This window comes from Zalophus californianus, chromosome 3, assembly GCF_009762305.2.
Source record: "Zalophus californianus isolate mZalCal1 chromosome 3, mZalCal1.pri.v2, whole genome shotgun sequence".
Classification (NCBI taxonomy): domain Eukaryota; kingdom Metazoa; phylum Chordata; class Mammalia; order Carnivora; family Otariidae; genus Zalophus; species Zalophus californianus.
The window spans coordinates 121,420,713-121,441,237 of NC_045597.1; the positions used below are offsets into that span (position 1 = coordinate 121,420,713).

Sequence of the window (20,525 nt, forward strand, 5' to 3'; positions counted from 1 at the left end):
CTTTCCCCGCCCCGGCCCGCCCTGTTCCGAGCGCCGCTCGCGGGTGGGAAGGGCCGAGGCGAGCCCGGCCCCCGAGTTTAGTGAAGGGGTCGCTGTGTTACTTACTCCCGGCCCGATTTCTACCTCTGGAGGCTTTCTCCGCTCTCCCACACCCGTTCTAGTACAGGTAGGATGTTTGTGGTGGCAAATCCTCGGTTCAAAACCAAACAAAAACCTTCCATCTTAAATGTTCTGATGTAGCATATTTTAAAGTATATGCGTGTCTTCGCATCTCCTAGAGTTCCGCCTACATCCTTCTCTATATATGGATCATCATGTCTTTCCTTTCTTCAGACTCCACCAGGATTATTTATTTAGGTTTTTTGTGGAGCCGGGGCCATATTACTGTTTGAATTTGGGAAGTTGTATAAAGGGTGCCCAGTAAGAAACAGCGTGGGCCTGGCTTTCAGGACTCATGCTCTCAGTCTCAGAGCATTTTGCATACCTTTTTGACCTTGAACGTAGCACAGGTCTTGAACATAGCACATTTGAATTTTCCAAAACTCTACCATCGTTCAACGTTTTGGAGTTTCAGCAAGGCTTACACTTAAAAGGGGCTTTCTTGATAGGTAAAATTTTTTGTGGGGACTTCCTGTTCAAGCTTTCATACTTAGGCCAGGCTTTCCCACACCCCAACACTCCTCCTGCCCATTAAGGTGTTCCTATACAACAGGAGGTAGTCTGTTTTCTTGTAACTATCAATTAATGGACTAGTAAGACAATATCTCTTCCTGCGCAGAATGTCTCAGAAAAATGAACAGATTTTCTGGGACGCTGATATAAAATTTACAGATGGAAATAAAGTTTTTAAGTGCCCTGGCATGGGTAGAGTATTAAAAGGGCTGAGGAAATGGTTGTTGATTCACAATCAAGACAAAATGAGGTAGTGAAGGGGTTCTCTCTGCTGGGAGTTGGAAGACTAGGAAATTTGGTTTTTAGTTAGGTCCTGTTTGTGCCACCTTGCAGAAATTACAGCCTCGCCCTCTGCCTCAGTTTCCTTATCTTCCAAATGGAGAAATCATGGCTTCTAAGATCCTTTCAACACCAACATTCTAGGATGCTAAAAGACATAATTGTGTTCAGGTACATAAAGTTATTAATATGAGTACCTGTGTCTCATGGGAAAAGAATAACTAAATATACAATAATTTGGTCTTCTGACAATTTTTTACTTTGTACATTTTTCAGAAAGAAAACATAGTAGGGCCACTTAAGAAAAAGAATGAATTCAACTATATCATTAAAACTATCTTAAGAAAAAATAGTTGTCACTATATGCTTCATTTACATGACAGCAGACATAATTACAGTCTGATGATGTCTTAGGGTCTTTCCAACACCATGATCTCTCACAAGAGTGAATGAATTATGAGTAGCAAAATGTACTAGGATCACTTTTCTCCAATTTCGCCCCAAATCTAGTTTATATAGTTTTTAGGAGGAGGTTTTCAGTTGAAAGACATGGAATTATCAGTGGGTGGTGTTTATGAGACAGGCAAAGACTTCCGATTGACCCTCATCATTGTCAGAATCTGCCTTAATCTTCTGTCTCCAGGTTGGTGAAGACAGGAAACATAAAAAAGGCAGAAACAAGTTTAGAGCCAAAACATTTGCTTCATGTAGACACCATCAAAGTGTGATCACAACTAAAAGTTAACCAGTATTTTCCCGGTTCCAAAAGCACATCTGTCTCTCCTTCCCGTAAAATGTTTCATATCTCTAATTTAATTTTGTCTTAAAAATCTTTCTCCTGCAGCTTACAAAGAGGTATTTTTCTTTCACTACGACTTTCCTGAAACTTCCAGCTTCTCACATAGTTTTAAATTAAAACTCTTTTGCTTCCTTCTTACCCTTTTTAATGTGATAAGTTCCATTCTCCATTATCCTTACCCTTAAAAATTTAACAGGATGAGAATTAGGCTAAAACTGAAACATGTCCAAATTTTATGAGGTAGAGAGGTGCGGGAGCTTAGCTCTGGAACCCAGGAGAAATACAGTGAAACAACCAGTTTCCTTAAAACAAAAGGAAAAACAAAAACAAAAAACCCAAAAACAACCACATTGAAATTTGTGAAATAGGAGACTGGAAATATGGAAAATCTTTCACTGGATCTCCTTGATAGCATAAAGCTTGTTACAATTTTTTAAACATAGCAGATATTTTAGAATATGGACATTTCTCAATATTTCTGACGTTTCTCTCTACCTGAGGTTAAATCCTTTTAAAAGACTCCTCACAGTAACAGTATTGAAGAATTTATTAAAGAAAGTACTGTGCACTCTTGCCTTATTACTCAGTTAATCCTGCTCTGTATTTAGAGAGCGGTGCCAGCCAGGTTGAGGCTTCAAAAGAATGAGCACAAATATTTGCCATATCCTATGCAGTATAGTTTTGGTGATAGAATTCATTTCAGAAAATATCATTGAAGTTATAGTATAAGCAAATCTGAGCAACTTTCAAATGGATGAATAGAAGGTTAGCAAGAAAGGTGATGAGGGATTCTCAGCATTCCAAATGAAAGGAAAGGAACAATGAAGGTTATAGACCTAGGAGTTTTCTGCATTTAAAATACCAAGAAATGAGGCAGGCTGTGTTCTTATAAAAAATTAAAAAAAAAACGAGCAAAATTAACAGGAATCCCAACATAGTTTAAAATATGCACATACATACTTAGCCAGCCCTTCTGATAAGGTTGTCCTGATTTTATCTTTTATTTTTTAGACTGAGGAGGGGGGAAGGGGCAGAGAGAGGGAGTGTGGAGCCTGATGCAGGGCTCTATCTCACAACCCTGAGATCACGACCTGAGACAAAATCAAGTCAGAGGCTTAACCGACTGAGCCACCCAGGCACCCCAGGTTGTCCTGATTTTAATGGTTCACCCCAAAGTGCACAGCCTTTGGTAACTCACTGATGGGGATCCATTGCAAACAACTTTTTCTTCCGGTATAAATTATAACATCAAACCAGGATTTGTGAACAGTGAGTTTTAACAAATTCCTTGTGAGGGTTCAGGGTCCTAGGCCTTAGTGCCCTTGGATCCATTCCTGGTTTTTTCAAACCTTTCTCTGGTCTTTAGTACAGGGGGGCTGATCCAGCCAGCTGTGGATTCCCTCCCTTTCTTAGGAGCTGCCTGCCATCTGGGTGTGACCAATGGAAAGCCAGAGCAGGAAGATGTCCCACCCTGCCCCCCAAACTCTAATTCCTGCCAGATGCCCCAGGACCTCTGACCCTGGGCTCCAGTAACACTGCCTTTGCCTTTGCCTTTGCCTTTTATTCCCCCAGCATTTGGGTTGTAGTGGCTTTATCCTGTTGAAAAATCACTCTCCTCTTTTTGTTTCTCAGCCCTTCTGTCACCTGTTTTACAAATTACTTGAATTAAATTCTCCCTGTGTTGAATACTCAGAGCAGTTTCTGTTTTCCAGGTTGGAGCCTGACTCCATACATCCTCTTGAAAGGCACTATCGGCTGATATACATGGAAAATCTATTATTCCTTGATTTTATTTTGCTAGAAATTATTATTTTTTATTTTTTTAAAGATTTTATTTATTTATTTGAGAGAGAGAGAAAGCACATGAGGGGGGAAGGGTCAGAGGGAGAAGCAGACTCCCTGCTGAGCAGGGAGCCCGATGCGGGACTCGATCCAGGGACTCCAGGATCATGACCTGAGCTGAAGGCAGTCGCTTAACCAACTGAGCCACCCAGGCACCCGAAATTATTATTTTTTAAATGTTTTTTTTTTTTTTTTTTATTTGAGAGAGAGCATGAGTGGGAGTGGGGAGGGGCAGAGGGAGAGGGAGAATTGGACTCCTCACTGATCAGGGAGTCTAATGTGGGGCTGGATCCCAGGGTCCTGAGATCATGATCTGAGCTGAAGGCAGATGCTTAACCAACTGAGCCACCCAGGCGCCCCTAGGAATTATTTTTTTATTGCTCTATTTAGAAGTGCTAATAAAGGATTCAGTCCTCAGAAAAATGTTTTTGAATTTCTTAAAATTTTGTTTTAAAAATTTTTACTGTTCATTAGTCAGAACAGGGCTAATACTTAGCTGAGCCTGATACATAAATTCCATGCTAAAAAGAAGGGTAGTATATAATACCTATCAAGGTTTAATTTATGTCACATATCTTCTATAAGGCCCACTCATTCACCAGCTTATTTTTCAGTGGTATCTCTGTCCCCTTGTATTTTAGAGAGAGAGAGAAGAAGAAAGAAGAAAGAAAGAAGAAAGAAAGAAAGAAAGAAAAAGAAAGAAAGAAGAAAGAAAGAAAGAAAAAGAAAGAAGAAAGAAAAGAAAGAAAGAAAGAAGAAAAGAAAGAAAAGAAAGAAGAAAGAAAGAAAGAAAGAAAAAGAAAGAAAAAAGCTTTCTGTATTATTAATTTGAAATATCATATATGTGGGTCATTGAGATACTATTTCAAGATCTAAATTAACTCTACATTTTTTTTCCTCCCTGTATTTTCTGCTACTGCTTCTCTTCTCCCTCCCCACCCCTGTAAGCAGGTCTCCTTCTGGCTGTTCATTGTTTCATAGCCAGGAAGAGGCAAAAGGAAGGGCAAACAAAAGTGATCTATAAGTATTTTTGGCTTTGTTTTATAAAATCCTGAAATTTCAAGGGGAAAAAATTCCAGGACACCACGTAAGTATCTTGAAAAACTTCAAAAGGGAAAGGATTTCCTTGAAACTGGAAGAAGGATTTTCCTGGGCACATACAAGGGGAGAGAGAAACAGAGAATGATCAGCATTTCCTGAGGAGAAACACGGAACTGGGAGCTGATACTGGAGGAGTTGCCCAAGAAGAGAACCGGGAGTTGGCAGAGAAGTCTATGAGGTCATGCTTCTAGCATCCAGGTGTATCATGGGAGATGAATCATTGCACAAATGCCACCTAGACCTCACTCATCTGTACCAGGAATTATACTAGTTCTTCTTTCCATTGACCATTAACACCCAGGTAGCCACAGTGAATGGTCAGGACTTGTATGGGAGCCACCAGGAAGCATCTCTCTTTTTTTTGTTCTCTGCACTTCAACATGGAGAAATGTAAACTGCCACCACACATCAAGAGTCTGCTGGAGGATAGAGCCAACACAGACAAAGTGGATCCAAGAGATGGAGAAAAAAATTGGGTGCTGAAGACATTTGAGCCTGGATCAAGCTATTCTTGGAGCTAAAGCTATCATCAGATTCTCATGTTATGTGAGTAAATCAGTTCTCTTTTAGCCAAAGTCAGTTAGGATTGAATTTTCTGTCAATTGCATTGGAAAGAGTCCTAACTGATACACTTCTCCCTAATGCCTTTTTAAGGCCTTAGCGCTGGGACATAATAAGTACGGAACTTACCCGATGACTAATAGTGGATGCATACCATATGATACCAATTTATTCTGCTACTGCTACTGGGCAGAACAAGGGGGAACTTTGTATTATCACATAGGAAGTGGCATGTCAAAATCAAGTGGGAGTGCCCATTGTTGATTAAACTTCCAGGGAGGATGAAACTCTTCTTGCCCCAGAGATGTTAAACCTTTCGATCAGCACAACATAGAATTCAATGGTCAAAGCAGGAGACATGAAACATAACAGCCTTTGGTCCCTGTATATCTCCCATCTCTTTATTGCTACACCCTACCTCTAGCATCTAGTCCTAGCCAACTAAAAATAGCTCCCCAAATTGTCCATGCTACTTCATGTATTAGTAACTTTGCACAAATTCTTTCCTCAGGCTGGAAGGGACTTCTCATACTATCTACCCTTCAAGATTCAGCTTGTATGCCCTAGCCTCTGTGAAATTTTACTTGATACCAACACTGCCCTGCTCCTCACACTTTCCACCCCTACACTCTAAAATTGATCACTTACTGTGTCACACTCAGTACATATTGCTATTGTGACCTGTATGCAGTTGCTTATTTCTCTCTCTCCCCTACTGGACTGAGCTCCATGAGGGCAGGCTTTCTCTCTAATTCTTGGAATTTTTAGGGACCTGATCATTAAGCTATCAACAGTTCTTTTGTGAATAGTGGAAATAATTGACTACATGAAATGAATGAATGTAGAAAGAGTTGTACATTTTTATAGCTGGGACCTTAGAGTTCACTTAATCCTTGTGATCAAAATATTTGTCACAATAATAGGAATTGCAAAGTTATAAATTTTAAGAGAGTGGAATGTTAAATTTCATTTGAACTCATTATATAATAGCATTCTTTATTTTATTTTTGCATAAATATAGCAATATATTGCAAAGTTTAAGAATTCTTGTTCTTTAAATTTGGCTACCTTTCTTCTCTCTTTTAAATTTAAGATTTTTCTATTCTGTTTAAGTGTTTTACTTCCTATGCATATCTGTGCTCCTCCGACCTACACAATATTTATGATTAGATAATATTTTATTAAAGCCAAGAATGAAAACATCAGTTCAAATAGCAAATGAAATCAGATACTTAACAGAGCCAAGCTAATTATGGTTGGAAAAAGACCCTCCACCCACTTTATTCAAATACGCATACACACACACACATACACACACATTCATATCCATACTCTTTAATAATTTCATGATTTCAACATCTTTGTGTAGGAAGGGAGTTGCTGCCACTTGAAAAGGTTACAGTAATGCATCCTGTTTCTTATAGACCTATAGGAATCTGGGCATGGTTAGAAGCAGGAGGATGAAGGAAGTGGGAACTGACATAACTCTGCATAAAAATATAGCCAGTTATCTCCATTTAGGGTAGACTCAGTACAGATTATATTTGGGGAAATGTTTCTTTTTTTTAATGTGAATTGTCTTTGATAATTATTATTTGCGGTTGGGGGATATGTTTGTGTGGAATGCAATAGATGATCAAGAAGAATGAGGTGGCAAATCTTCACTGCTACCGATAGGCAAAATTTGAAATGCAAACGCTCCAGGGACTATGCTATGAAAGACCTGTGTTGCTTGACTCAGCCTTTGGGAAAAGTATTGCTACAAATAATATCCTGTGGGTTGCACTGGTTGGGAAAGAGGGATGAACCCTCCATGAGATTAAACTACCATGAATAGGGTATAAGGCAGTGAAGATATATAATTGTAGAGCAATGAAGGAAGGTGCTGTCCAAGATAAAAGTAAATGACAGTGGACCTTGAGACAAGGAGCGAGGCTAGGAATTGGGGTATGCGCTTAGGGATCTCTATGTAAATATTTTACATTAAGTTCTTTATTGCTCTTATCCTCTGAACTATTGGGAAGTTTTATTTTGTGAACAGTTTTTAACCTTCCTCTTGTAATTCTCTTCATTTGTTTCTAACCTTTAGTTGTTCTTAACACCTGTATGGACTAGGGTGGTGGTGTGTGGGACAATCAAGGCAAAGAACAACATCAGCAAGTATAACATTCTTTTCATCGCACCTCCCCAAGGCCATTGTGTTGTGGTCCCAACTTTTGGCAGTAGCAAGGAAATGAGTAATGGTCTGAGAAAGAACATGGATAACAAGGCTTCTGAAAGGGGTATGGAAGAGCAGATGACTCAGGAGCAGGCATGGGGGTGAGAGCTGGGGGCAGGGTGTTGGGGGCTCGGGCTGAAAAGCCTTCTTTGTCAAAGGAATCAGAGCTTCTTGTCCATTCTACCTTTAAATACTGCATTGCCAAGCCTCCCCTACTCTTCTCAAATCTGGCTATTTCTTCCCTCTTGCTTCAGCTTTCATCATTTTTTACCTGGATTTTGGCGACAGCCACCTACGTTGTCTCCTGTCGCCAGTTGCTACCTTGCTCTGGTCTGGTTCTCCTCCCTAGCACCACCCTGGCCGTCTTTCTAAAGAGCGCTGGCCCATGACCCGTGCTCTGCCAGAACCTCCCATAAAAAATTTTTCTATCCTTCTTTCTGCCTGTTCATTGTCCTCAGGATTTCTTTTGAAAAGTTGCACCATTCCTTTGGCGACTTAGGTATTCAAAGCTAATAGATAGTCGTTTGGTTAAGAGGTGCCATTAAAGTCACTTGCCATGCTAAACGGATTCCATTTAAAGACTTACCCATTTAAAGATTACGCAAATTTTCAATATTGAGACAGATGGCACTACAGTTAAGCAGTGATGTCCTTGAAAATCTATTTTTTTTAGGAAAGTAAATGTTCACAAAATGATCAAAAGGCTTGTGAGATATGCTTCTTTAACAATTCTATAATTTCATCAAATATTTCTGGTCATAGATGAATCTGGGTGGAGAGAGATGGTAATGAGATGGAGACAATGGTGGGGTCAGTGAACACAGATTTTCGATACAAATGGATTAATTCTTGGGCACGGCCCTTCACCTCTGCACCTCATCTTTATCATGTTCCATCAGGGGCTTAAGAGCACATACAACCCACTTAATTTCCTGAAAATTAGTTATTTATAGCATTTTAAAAAGTCTTCTGTGAAGTTAAGTTCATGCCTGAATTTTTTAATGTGCATAATGATTTTGTAAACACATGGAAGAGAAAGGAAGAGCCAGAAAATATGCCCCTTTATGCATCCCAGTAAGTCATGCCATTGAAAAGGGGCCCAGACACAGCTTTGAAATCCAGTCTGGAGTTCCAATTATCCCTCTCTTTTCATATGCCTTGTCTGTCATGATGGAATGGATAGCATAAAGCTGGTATATAGTCTTGTCCTCATCTGTTTTACAGAGAAGTACACCACTGACATCTTTATACATGTCATTAATATAAAATTTCTCCTATATCAACAATGATGTTATAATACATTCAACTTTGGTATTTAGTTTATATGCCTTAAATTCAAAAGCTCTTCACCCACTGCTGCCCACATATGCTGACAACTGTTCTGATCCCAGCAGGAGTAACAGATTTTATTTCTTAAGCATTGCAGAACTACAACCAGAGTGTTATTATTAGATGAAAGATCTCATACTGGCTTTGCGATAGAGAAAAAAGAAAGAATCGAGATGAAAATAATCTAGGTTATTTAAAAATGCCCCACATTTTCAAAATTGTAATTCAATTTGGTTTTCAAAGGTAACATATTCACATGGATCAAAATTCAAAAGGTACGAAATTGTATACAGAGAATAATTTCTGTCATATCCCTATTCTCCTGCCATCCAGTTCTTCCAGGCTACTGATATTATAAAATGTTTGTATTTTCTCCCAGAGATAATCTACGCATATACAAGCAAATGTGAACACACATATGTGTGTTTCTTGTTTATTTTCCCTTAACAACTTACTTTGGAGATGGTTTTGTATCAGTACATATAAGGCTTTTAAATAATTTTTTTCTGGTTGCATACTATTTCGTTGTGGGAATATACATATATTATTTTACCAGTGCCAGGTGAATGGATATTTAAGTGGTTTCCAATCTTTTGCTAGATATCCCTATAAGATATCCCTATACCTACATCATTTTGCCTATGGACAGGTATTTCTTTAGCATAAACTCCTAGAAGGTGAATTTCTTGGTTAAGACTGTTGTAATTTTTTAAAGAATGTAACTTATTCATATTTCTATTGTGATAAGAAAATCAAAAGGAGCAAATGAATACATTTTGAAAAATAATTCTTTCTCATACCCCCTTTGCCTAACCACACACTTCCTTTCCCCAGAACCAAGTACGTCTCCAGTTTCTTGTATGTCCTTTCCGAGATTTTATACACACACAAGCATAGGCACATACCTACCCCTGTGGACAAGAATGTGTCTATTGGAGAATTTGATTTGTTTAGTCAGATTTGTATTTTATTATGTACTGTAGTCTACAAGAAATGGAAGGCTCTTGCAAAAATGGCTGAATGGATTCAGTGTAACCATTTAAGTTAGGAACATACTCTTGTATTGCCTTGTACACCATCATCATTTAAAGTGCTAATTCCACTAATTTTCTCTATGCACATCTGTTCTGTGTAGAGGGAAAGGAGATTATAAAGAGCCCTGCGCTGTCCTCAGCCAAAAGTTGTCTGATGAAGTCCAGTTTCGAGTTTGCTCTGTATGCCTGGGAAAGAGCAGTCACTCTGTAATCCTATCCTCCTTGCCAAGGGCTTCTCCTCCTCTTTCTGTTAGGTTGGATCCCCTGTTTCCTCTAGCCCAGATAATTCTCTTTTTCTTAGTGTTCTCCCTCACTCTTTCTTCTCTCTCTCTCTCTCTCTCTCTCACACACACACACACACACACACACACACAGAACCACGCATTCTCTCTCCCTCACAATACATCTTCCAATAGCCAAAGAGCAAGAGTGTCTAGGAGGTAAATTTTTTGAGATCTTATATTTTTTAAAAAATCTCTTTATTCTTTCCTCCCATTGGTTGACAATAGAATTTAAATGGGAAATACTTTTTTTTTCTCAGAAATTTGTAGGCATTGCTCTAGTCTTACTGCTAAGAAACACAATGCCATTGTGATTTCTGACCCAATTTTTTCCTCTTTGGAAACTTTTGTGATCTTCTCTTTGACTCCAATATTTAAAAATTTTCTAATGCTATGCCTTGATGTAGTTTTATTTTCATCTATTATATTGAGCACTGGCTGGATAGACCTTTAAATTTGGAAATTAATCTCATAGTTGTGGAGAATGTTCCTGAATTATTTCACTAATTATTATTATTTTACTAATGATTTCCTCTTGATGCTCTTTTTTCTCCTTTGTTTCTTTTCGAGTATGTATATATGTGTATGTTTTTGTATATACAAGTATATATATATATATTTGAATTTGCTATACTTTTTGAGAAAATTTCTCAACTTTATCTCCCAACTGACATTCTTTTTTTTTTTTTTTTAAGTTATCTCTACACCCAATGTGGGGCTTGAACTCATGATTCCAAGATCAAGAGTCAGATGCTCCACTGACTGAGCCAGCTAGGTACTCCTTAACTGACATTCTTATGTACTATAAATTTTTTGTTTATTTTTATGGTGTCAATACATATATAACATAACATTTACCATTTTAACCAATTTTTAGTATATAGTTCAGTGGCATTACTTATATTCACATTGTTGTGCAACCGTCACCACCATCCATCTCTACAACTTCTTCATCTTCCAAAACTGTAATTCTATACACACCAAATAATAACTCTCCATTCCTCCCTTCCCCAAGCCTCCTGGCAACCACCATTCTATTTTCTGTCTTTATGACTTTGATAACTATAAGTACCTCATTTAAGTAGAATCATACAATATTTGTCCATTTGTGTCTGGCTTATTGTATGATGTCTTCAGGTTTCAGCCTTGTTACAGTGTCTACCAGAATTTTGTTCCTTTTTAAGGCTGCATAATATTCCATCATATGTAGGGATACCTGGGTGGCTCAGTCAGTTAAGCATCTGCTTTTGGCTCAGGTCATGATCCCCGGGTCCAGGGATTGAGTCCCACACTGGGCTCCTTGCTCAGCAGGGAGGCTGCTTCTCCCTCTGTCTGCCACTCCCCGTGCTTGTGCTCTCGCTCTCTCTCTCTGACAAATAAAAATCTTTAAAAAAGATATTCCATTGTGTGTGTATATATATATACCACATTGTTTATCCATCCGTCAGTGAATGCTTAAGGTCTTTCCATATTTTGGCTACTGTAAATAATGGTGCTATAAACATTGGTGTATCATATTTTTTCTTTATACTATTATATATATTTTCAGTAGTTTTCTGAATGTTCCACTTGTATTATATTTTGTTCTTTTTTTTTAAGGCTATGAAATCTTATCTTAATTCTCTGAAGATACGAATGTTCGTGTGTGTATATATACATATACATATGAATATATTGTGTATATAAATTTATATCTCCCTGCATGGTATTCATTTCTTCCAAGTTGCATTTGTTTGCTTGTTTATTTTGGTATCTTTTCCATGTTAGAGGTATTTTTTTTCCAGCTGTCTTGTAATTTTTGATTTTCTACTCTTGATTAAGAATGAAAGTCTAGGGGTACCTGGGTGGCTCAGTTGGTTAAGCATCTGCCTTCAGCTCAGGTCATGATCCCAGAGTCCCAGGATCAAGCCCCATGTCAAGCCCCATGTCGGGTTCCCTGCCCAGTGGGGAGTCTGTTCTCATTCTCCCTCTACCCCTCCCCTGCTCCTTCTCCCTCTCTTTCAAATAAATAAATAAAATCTAAAAAAAAAAAAAAAGAATGAAAGTCTAAAAGCCAATAGGGAGCTCTGAATGCATATATGTATATGGGGCTTTCTGACTTTGAGCTTTATGGCAAGGTGGTCTGGGAAGGCTGTGTGTTGGGCATCTTTGTTAGCAGTATTTTTAGGTCTTTCCAGTTGGGATGGACAGGTTCCCAGAGAAAAGTCCATCTATCTCTTTCCTGGAGGGTTGAGATCTGGCTGCCAGTGTCCTGGGAACTGACTGTGGAAAGGGTCTGAGGGGATGTTTTCGATAGAATATTCAGGTCTTCAACTGTGCCTGGCCTCTCTCAGTTCAAAACAGAACCATGGATTTTATCCAAGGTTGGGAGACTCAGTATCCCACTCGTGTGGAGTTGGGAATCTAAAGAGATAATTTCTTCTCCGTCAGCTTTTACCCAGTCCTTCAGCCAGCCTTACTGGCCTTGCCTCTTTCACTTTCAGTTCCACAATTATCTAGTGTTACCATTTCTTGAAACTTCTGAGGATTCTCTTGTGTTAATGGGAATTCTCAGCTTTCCCCCTTTACAGCTTAGTTTCCACTCTATGAGGTCTGCTAAATCAGTCAGATTTCATCCACCTATTTTCTAATTTTCAAAAGTAAGTCACCGCTGCTCATCTCTTCCTCCCCATCTTTTTGTGTCTTTAAAAAAATACCTCTCGGGCTGCCTGGGTGGCTCAGATGGTTGAGCGTCTGCCTTCGGCTCAGGTCATGATCCCAGGGTCCTGGGATCGGGTCCCGCATCAGGCTCCCTGCACCTTGGGAGCCTGCTTCTCCCTCTGCTTCTCTCTCTCCCTCTCCCTCTGTCTCTCGTGAATAAATAAAAATAAATAAAATCTTTAAAAAAAAATACCTCTCAGATTGCTTTCACAGGAATTCCTGAAGTGGTAACTCTTAATATGCGTGTGTTCAGTTCTTACTTTAACCCTGAGCTAGCCCCGCATATTTAATGCTTGTCTGGAAAAGAGGATAAGTATCTCCTTGATTCACCAAACTTCCAAATGATGTAGGGATTTAAAATTTAGTTTTATACCAGGGGTGCCTGGCTGGCTCAGTTGGTTGAGCATCTGACTCTTGGTTTCGGCACAGGTCACGATCTCAGGGTCTTGGGAGCAAGCCCACCTGGGGCACCGTGCTGGGCATGGAGCCTGCTTGGGATTCTCCCTCTGCCCCTACACGCCCCCTCTAAAAAAATTTAATTTTATGCCATTAACTTAATGCTACCTTATTGAAAACTCTCACATTACCTCATTTCAAGATAATAGAAATTGGTTTATTTTTCCACAACTAAGGCATTAAGGTTTGGGCCTAAATCACATGCAGTGTCCATTCTGAAAAAGCAGTGGATATGTCAGCAAATAAATCTATTTATTTTAAGGTGCAACTTGCCTACTCTATTAGAAGGAATAATCATTGAGAAAATTGTATTTACTTACGATGGATTTAAAATTATAAATGAGTTGTGTTATTTGGTCCCCATTTATCAAGAAAATGGGCTCTTCTTGGTGGTCTTTTAGAAGAAGTTTCATAATATTTTCTTTGAGGTCATGGCAATTGGTCAAATTAAAGTAGTTTTGCAATAATTGAAATCAATCTGCAAGAAAAAAAACTTAAAAATAAAAATGGCACCTGTTTATTACCCAGATATATCTGTTCCCTCTGCTTCATTTTAGTCATAGCTATTTAATTTCCTGAAGCAAAAAACAAACAGATTTTTCACTAATGTCAGTACTGCAGAGCTAGCATGGGACAGAAGAGCCAGCTGTACTTGATTTCATCTTATGCATCATCAACAAAATTGGCAGCTAAGTTCTGATTTCAGAGCCTTTATGGTTAATGATGATGTACAAGCTGTGCTTGATTTTCAGATACAAGACTGATCTTTGCTGACAGAAAAATCTATTTTTGATTTGTAAATTGAGCAAATTTGATGCAAAATTATTGATGTAGGATAAACGCAGATCATGAAGATATCATTTTTAGACTCACATTTCTAGCCCTAAAACCACTTCAGTTTATTATTATTACCACCATCATCATCCTTATAATTATTAGCATTGCGATGATGGTAACTAAGTATTTAACTAAAATTGCAGGGAAGTTTTGTGAATGAGTCATATATCGACAAGTCTTATACTAACTTAAGAATGTGACTGCAATGAAAGGAGCAACAGAACTAATTAGCAATCAATTCTATTAGCATCCCTGTTCGGGTATTAAGGCTATTTCACCACCGTATGTTGCAAGGGATCATGAGTAAAATCTTCTGACGTTGTGTAAAGAAGGCTGGAGCAAATAAGTGCAGAAGAGGGAAAGAAATTCTTCCTTAATTATGAGCACTCTGACAACAGAAATTGTATTTCCATCCTTTCTTAAAGAAGCTACTATATTTTTTGACTTCATACAAATCATTTTATCATACTTGCCAATGATGTACCATTGAATTTTTTTGAGAGGCAGCAGTAATGGCTCTGTGTAAAATCATGTAGCTATAACATCTTATCTTAGATGTTCTTTTGTCTTGGCCCCGTTTAGGAGCCCTAACCACACATACCCAGTTCTTTCATGCCACCTGTTTCCTGGAGGTGGTACTTCCTACCCCTTGCTCTGGTTTGCCCCTTTCTCATTCCATACCTATCACTCTTTAACTTTATCATAACTTACTTGTCCTTTGTCCTATCCGCTTAAGATTTTGCAGGGATACATGTGTTAAGAGCTTGAAAATGTTTATTTTTTAGATGTGTTATCCTTCTAGGAGTACAGATTTGCATTTTAAGAGAAACTCTTGAAGACCTATTGCCAGAAGTTGAAATGTCACATTTTTCTGTCTGTCAAGAATGGCAAAAATCCATATCTTACAATAACTGGCTTTTACTTATTGATTTTACCCAGCTTAAAATGTGTGTTTCTGAAGCATAATGAGATAGAGATTAAGATCAAGGGCTTTGAAGTCAAATGGATCTAGTTTTGAAACTCAGCTCTGCCACTAACTAGCTGTTAGTCACATTTTACTTATCTTTCAGATGTGATACACTGCAGTACCCACCTCTTAGGGCTGTGGTGAGAAGTAAATGAATTAATGTATGAAAATGATTACTATAATGTTGAGTAATAGTAGGGGTTCAATAATTGTGAACTGCTATTATTTTTTATGTAATTGATGTTGTATAATTCAAATATTCTTTCTAAATTATTGATTTTTCTTAGTCTCAAATATAGGGTATATATCTACATATAGATATCTCTACATATAATCCTATACAAAGGATATATATATATGTAAATAAAGGAGGGATATATAAGACGTCAGGCCTTGTTCAATTTTGTTTCCTCAGGACTCTGCATATAATAAATAATTGGTACATAAATACTAAATTTTATTCAATCCACCATTAAATGTCTTTGAGTACAATATAAATTTACTATAAAGCAGAAATGGAAAGGATTGTTTTTCTCACTTATGTATTTTAATTGAATCAAACGGTTTTTTGTGTTTATCTTCAGTAAGATCAAATGAAGCATTCTCTTAAAAGACAGGCCCATCCCTTTTGTCATCAGCATAACAGAAACCTCACAAGTATAAGCATTAAACCAGTATCTCAGGGCCTCATTTACTATCAAGAGGCACATTAGATACTTTCAGATTACTAGCAAAATACACCAAATTATACTCCAGAGGTCTTAAAGAATTAATATCTCCCTATAAAGTGCCCTGGTTTGTTATCAAGGAATAATTTAAACATTTGGGAAATCTGTTTAATATCAACAAGACAACAGCAGCATCAATGATGTTTGGTCCAATTCTGTAGGGTATAATTAGGGCTGGGAGTTAAAAAAAAAAAAAAAAAAAAAACTTTTAGAAATGGGGGTGAAAACCTGTTGTTCCAGAATCATTAAAATGAGCACCCAGGAGGTCCTCTCCAGGTATAGAGTTTACTTAGTATCTGCAGTGAACTCAACCCAGGGGTCTTTTTTAATTGTTTCAATAGATGGAGTTCGAAATACTGTCAAAATGAGTGACTGATGAATGACTCTAAATGAGTCTGATGCAAAATACCAGGCCCTCAGCTAGATAATTTGAAGTCTAACAAAATCTAAAAGACTGATTGTTTGGAAATTATTGAATCATTTTTAGATATTAAAGTAACTAAACCTACTCAGTGACTGAGTTCTGGGTTACAGATATGAGTGGAATAAGAAAACCTTGCCCCTTCCCATATTTACCCACACTTGCATCTTGTTTCTTTAGAAACACAGTCAATGTATTTCCATCTCTGTGAAGCCTTGTTTTGCCCTTTCCCCTTGAATTGGAGTCAAGTCACTAGAGTCAACAACACTGAGCATCCTGGTAAAGTGGTACTCCCAAGCCTCCAGCTCCAGGCAAAAGCTATTTACTGTCCTGTATTACACTGGGGCCATTCAAAAGCAGATGCACTCACTAAAACTCCTTGCCCCATCACAGTAGTTCCATGTCAGGGTCTTCCCACATTCCTCACTGCCACACCTGGGAGCTGAGGAGCAAATAGATACTTGGTAGCCTGACATCTTTCATCTTAAACTGGCTGTCCTCCTCTTCTTAAACGATATAAAAAATCCATTTTGACCCACATTTCTGTTTCTTACCTAGCTCACAATCAGAAGCCCAGGCTCACTTTGTTACCTGCCCACTGCCTGCTTTTGTAAATAAAGTTTTATTGGAACACAACCACGCCCATTTCTTTACATATTCTCTATGGCTGCTCTCACACTGAAAAGGCCAAGTTGAATAGTTAGGATAAAGGCCATCTGGCCTGCAAAGCTTAAAATATTTACTATTTGGCCTTTTATTTCATCGTGGTGAGTGTACTCTTTAATCCCCATACCTACTTCACTGATTCCACCCCCACTCCCACCCCCGGCCTCCAACACACCTCTTCTCTGGTAACCATCAGTTTGTTCTCTCTAGTTAAGAGTCTGTTTCTTGGTTTGCCTCTCTTTCCTTCTCTTTTCCTTTGCTCATTTGTTTTGTTTCTTTAATTCCACATAGGAGTGATATATATGTATTTGTCTTTCTCTGAGTGACTTACTTTGCTTAGCGTTATACCCTCTAGCTCTATCCATGTTGTTGCAAATGGCAACATTTCATTGTTTTCTTATGGTTGAATAACAGTCCATTGTGTGTGTGTGTGTATATATATATATATATATATATATATATATACACACACACCACATCTTCTTTATCTATTCATCTATTGATGGACACTTGGACTGCTCCCATAGTTTGGCTATTGTAAATAATGCTGCAGTAAACATAGAGGTGCATTGCATGTATACTTTTGAATTACTGTTTCTGTTTTGTTTTTTTTTTTGTTTGTTTGTTTGTTTTTTTGGTAAATACCCAGTAATGCAATTACTGGATCATGGGGTAGTTCTATTTTTAACGTTTTGAATGACCTCCATATTGTCTTCCACAGTGGCTGTACCAATTTGCATTCCCACCAACAGTGCACGAGGGTTCCTTTTCTTTTACATCCTCACCACCACCTGTTGGTTCTTGTGTTGTTGATTTTAGCCATTCTGACAGGAGTGAGGTGATATCTCATTGTAAGTTAGATTTGTATTTCCCTGATGATGAGTGATGTTGAGCATCTTTTCATGTGTCTGTTGGCCATCTGTATGTCTTCTTTGGAGAAATATCTGTTCATATTTTCTGCCCATTTTTTAATTGGATTATTCGTTTTTTGGGTGTTGAGTTGTATCAGTTCTTTATGTATTTTGGATACTAACCCTTTATCAGATATGTCATTTGCAATTATCTTCTTCTATTCAGTAGGTTGTCTTTGATTAGTTTTGTCAATTTTTTCCTTTGCTGTGCAGACACTTTTTATTTTGGGGCCTTTTGTAGAAGTTTGCTGATCTCTACCCTGTACATTCATCCTCATACCACTGCGTATGTCCACTTATCTAACCTGCTCTTTACTTCTACTGCCACCTCAAGCCCTTCCACTCTGACACCTGGGGCTAACAGTTCATCATCAGCAAACTTGTCTGCATCTTCAACTTCAATTCTGAATGTTGCCTTTGCCATCTTACTGTAAGTAAACTCTGGATATGCCCTGTTAAAATCATTCCTAAGGTGCTGTAGTAAGTGTAGGCTGTTCTCTTTTACATCCTCTGTAACCACAAGGCTGATTATGGGATGGGTGTTCTTCTTGCTTTGCAGTGACACTTCCAAGTCTATTCTCTTCTCTCATCCTTCCAAACACCCAGCTCTTTGAAGTTTGTGTCATCAGATTTTGTTACCTACTACCCCTCCTCGTTGTTGTCATCTAGAGAACTTAGTTGCCTTCTTATTTGATAACTTTAGCACATGGCTCATTGTCTTTTTATTATTCTGCCATTATTCTCACTTCCTTCTTACTGACTTCAAACCACGTGGATGATACATCAAATAACTTCCACTCTCATTTTCTGGACATCCCCACCCTTCATTGTCATTCCCTTCTCTCTGCTGCCCTCTTTCACCTGGCTGAGCTTCAACCCTGGTTACACCTGATAGAACCTGTGCACCAAAACCACTGAATACTGATGGAGACCAACAACTATGCTGGCCAGTATCACGTTTAATTCTGGCTGTATATCACAAATGGGTAGTTGTATTAGTCATGATTTTCCAGAGAAACAGATCAATAGATCATGATCAATCGATTGATCAATAGATTTATTATAAGGAGTTGGCTCATGTAATTATAGTAGTCTGAAATCTGGTCAACAAGTGGGAGACCCAGAAAGTGAATGGTATAGTTCCAGGCCATGCCTGGAGGCCCGAGAACCAGTAAGAACCAGTAAGTTCCAGTCTGAGTCCGAAGGAAGAAGACTGATGTCTCAACTCCAAAATAGGCAGATTGAGCAAATTCTCCCTTCCTTATCTTTTTTATTCTATTCAGGCCTTCAGTGGATTGGATGAGGCGCACCCAGATTCCCAAGGGCAAGGACTTTGTCTTTGTGTCTTACATGTCTTTGTAGTTGGTTTCATAAACACTTGTTGAATGGGTGAATGAATCATTGATATAAATGAGCAATAACCTAAAGATAAAAGTTATTAATATGATGTTCTACTTTTAAGATTTGCATTGGCATTTTTACTTTAAAAGAAATCAGAATGATTTCATATAGGGTTATACTAATTCCTTTTAAACTACTGCTAATTTGTGTGACTTATCCATATGCATCTAAATTAATTTTTCTAACTTTAACTAAGGCTTATAAATAAATAAGTATACATATATGTATGTAGATGGATGGCTATATATACACCTACCCACACATATATAAAACATATGTTAGTCCTGTTCTAAGAATCTGCCAAACTTTCTTGGTAAGACTTGCCAATTGCAATCATGTGACAGGATGACAGTTCTCTTCTCTGGGAGAAGTCCAGACTTCCAGTGTCTGGGACAGAAATAATATAGACCAAGAAACATATATAGCTGATGATGGATGATTTTGGCTCCCATAATGTGAGGTTTGGTCTTATTGGGAGACTTTGAAAATCATTAGACCAGAAATCATTTTTTATTTCTACACAGCTAAAATTTTTCCTTTTTGTATTTCTGTATGCAGGCATACTGCAAAGAAAATTTCTGGTCAATATGGGTTTATACTAAACTCTACCACTCAATGATCACATGAGATCTTTTTGCCAGTGTAGCTGCCTTATTTTTACTGGCATAGTAAATATGTATCCAAATATACCCAATTACAGATTCTTTCCTGTTGTCGATAATGTAGGACAGCTTAAGAGTAAAGATGTTTTCACTCTTAGGCAGAATTGATTCAGAGGAGATGACTGGGACACTTCAGTGACTGCATTTATTGCATTTATGCACACAGAGGAGGCAATAGTAAGGAATGCTTTCCAGCTGCAAAAGAATCAGCTAGCAGTGGTTTCAACAAATTTGGGCTCAGCGGCTTAATGACATTAAGGCTGCCATCTCTGCAATTCTACTGGCCTTCCCCTCAAAGTCAAAGGATGACTGTAATGCAAATGTGTCTGGCACACTTGTCCCAGGTAACAAGTGTTTAAATGCGGGAAGCAGGATGTGGTGTGTACATGTGAGTTTCTCCTTTTATACTAATCAAGGAGAGAAAACCATTCAATAGACTTCTCTTTACATCTTGTTGGTTATGAACTGGTCCCCTGACAGTGCTCAGACCAACTGCTAGAGCTACCTTTCCCAAGAACTAGGGATTGTTGCCTGATTTCTGAACAAATTTGGGGTTTGATTTGAAAGAATAAAAATGGGAATGGCTTTTGTATGGGTAAGGAATAGTGTGTCCCACAGACGGCCACCAAGACCATTTATGCTTAGGAAGGAAATCATGCT

At 38.2% G+C, this 20,525-nt stretch overlaps 1 protein-coding gene across 1 annotated transcript in view; it reads left to right on the forward strand.

Moving 5' to 3' along the window:
* Nucleotides 1-4,449: 4,449 nt before the first annotated feature.
* GPD2 (glycerol-3-phosphate dehydrogenase 2) overlaps nucleotides 4,450-20,525 on the forward strand; it is a 212,841-nt gene continuing 196,765 nt past the window's right edge. The window contains exon 1 of the mRNA XM_027589924.2: nucleotides 4,450-5,239. The gene's annotated coding sequence lies outside the window, so the exon portion shown is untranslated. The remainder of the gene's footprint in view (nucleotides 5,240-20,525) is intronic.